The sequence below is a fragment of the Balaenoptera borealis genome, assembly GCF_965194805.1.
Source record: "Balaenoptera borealis genome assembly, contig: HAP1_SCAFFOLD_2136, whole genome shotgun sequence".
NCBI lineage: Eukaryota > Metazoa > Chordata > Mammalia > Artiodactyla > Balaenopteridae > Balaenoptera > Balaenoptera borealis.
The window spans coordinates 27,200-29,917 of NW_028122140.1; positions in this window are offsets into that span (position 1 = coordinate 27,200).

Here is a 2,718-nt window from a genome sequence, read left to right on the forward strand (position 1 = left end):
TCCCTGGTAAGTGAGATGCTCCCCCTAAACACCAACACAGCAGTCGTGTACCTTTCAAGGGGTTCAGGGGCAAGATGGGCAAGGCATTTCTACTAACTCTTCTTAAGGATCACGGACAGTGCCCTATGCTACGAGGTAAGCGGTGACTGCTGTAGTTCTTACTGGTGATCCTTTCCTATCACTGATTCTCGGCCTTCTTTGTATTTCATAGGACTGTTGTCAGTCCAATACAAAATGAGTCTTATTTTTAAAAACCTGAAATGTTTTACAGAGCCTAGCATTCTCATATAGGGTCCTTTCCATTCTCCCCACTTTCCCGAGAGGCCAAGAACACTTCACACCATGAACTAGGAGAGGGGGTAGAGCCCTTTCTGATGAAATACATCAACAAAGACAGAGCCTTAGCCTGCTTGCTCTCTGGACAGGATCTCGGACCACAAGGTCTTCAATCCTGGTATAAATGAAGGAAGTGAGGACAGTTCAACTGGCACTCTCATAACAAGAGTTCTGAAACACCTTCCGAAGAGACTATAGCAGTAGATGAGGGAAGGGAGTGCTACAGTGTGGCAGTACAGGGGGAACGATCGGCTACAGCAGTGAAAAGTGTGGTACCGATTGGTGTGCTCTCGGGATTCTTGTACATGTAGCATAGATGACCTCTACGGTGGCCCTCCCACCTTCCCACCTGCATTAGGTGTTCTTTTTTTTTGTAATTTATGTTTATGTATTTATTTACTGTTTGAACTTATTTATTCTACGTATTTATGTTTTTGGCTGCACTGGGTCTCTCATTGCTGTGCACGGGCTTTCTCTAGTTGGCGGCTAGCGGGGGCTACTCTCGGTTGCGGTGTGCGGGCATCTCATCGCGGTGGCTTCTCTTGTTGCGGAGCATGGGCTGTAGGCACGTGGGCTTCGGTAGTTGAGGCTCACGGGCTCTAGAATGCAGGCTCCGTCGTCGTGGCACATGCGCTTAGTTGCTGCACGGCATGTGGGATCTTCGCAGACCAGGGCTCGAACCCGTGTCCCCTGCATTGGCAGGCGCCACCAGGGAAGCCCTAGGTGTTCTCATATAGAGTCTAAAAACAGAGAGCACTGAGAGAAGGTAGTGGTTATTAAAGGCTCAGGATCTAAATTCTACCTGTCTCTACACCCCTTCCCAGCTGTCGATTTGACCCCATTTTTGAATGCTGACCTCATTGTTCAACTTTTCTCTGCCGTCTGTATACTCACCTTGAAAACTTGTTTCTGTGATGCGTTGAGCAGACACAGGGTGGCAGACTGCAGAGGTGGAAGCTGGTGGTCGGATATTTGTGGGCTGAATCTCCTTCAGTCCCATTCCCATTTCTGGTTGCCCAGAGGCCCTACTTCCTGTGTGTGACGCCGAGCCGTAGGATTGCGGGCAGGAGCCAAGTTCTCCATACAGTAAAGACCCCAGTGTGCCTTGGTTACAGTAATATACCTGGCTTCCTTCCTGGCAGGGAAGTGACAGGCGGCTATGCCCCTGCTTTGTTCGTGGGCCTCCTGATCCAGCAGTTCCCTTGGCTCTGCCCCTGTCGTCAGCTGCCCCTAGGATAACTCTGAGCCCTAGCCACTTCTCTGGTAGATTTCCCTATTCCCCCACTACAGTCACACCTGAATAAGGCAACTCAGACCTTTCAGAGATGTGTCCTGAACCTCTTGTTTTCTGAAATACCTATCTGGTGGTTGTGAGACTTAAGGCCAGCGTCCCCGAGAGACTTTTTCTATTTCTCCTAGTAAACCTAGACTCATCTTCTGTCACCTTCAACTCTACTCCAATTGTGTTCTTTCAACCCAGACCTCTGACCCTGCTTTTTACTTCTGCCATTTCATCCTCGCTCCTGCTTCCTTTCCTAAATCCATACGTCTCTTTTGGCCTTCCTAGCCCTGGGCCAAGTTCCTTCCTCTTTGCTCAGTTTTTACCCCTTTCCTTCATTCTCCCATCCAACTTTCAGTCCTTCCTTTCTCACGCCCCAGTTAGCAGCATCTGAAAATTCGAAAGGTTTGTTACTCGTCTATTAATTGTATTCCATTTACTTATTCAGTTCTATACCTGTCTTACCTGTGTATGGAAGAACAGCTGGTAGCCAAGGTGGCACCAAGAATCCTAGCAGCTCTCACTTGACGTATCCGTAGTAGTCGGCAATTTCCATTTCGTTTTCCCTCTCGGTGAAAAATTGCAGCTTGCCCGAAGAGGTGTATCTGGCAGCATTCTCCCGTTGTTGTTGAGCCCGCCTCTTCATGGCCTCTCGCTCTGGCCTCTGCTCTTGTTCGATGGGCTTTGACATGACTGGCTCAGGCACGTTGGGTTCCCTCCATGGAACTCGTTGCTTGCTGAAGTCTTGGAGTAGAAAGTGGGTTTGGAGCTTGGGTGGGGACTGGCGCTTATTCACAGCAGGGGGAACAGGCTCCCGCTGGAGAGGAGCGCCAGATGAAGTTTTGGAGGGTGCAGGCCTAGGAGCAGCAGACTGAGGGACACGAGGCTGGGTATGGTTGGGCCAAGCCGGTTGGGTTGGGTTGGTCACAGTTGGCTGAGCTGGTTTGGCGGGGCCTGGCAAAGAGGCAGGAGCTGGCTGGGATGAATTGGCTGCAGCAGGTTGAGCTGAGTCAGTAGAACCAGGCTGGGCACGGTAAGCCCCAGCAGGCCGATGTGAGGCCAGAGACTGTGGCCTCCGAGGAGCGGGTCGAGCTTGAGGCTTG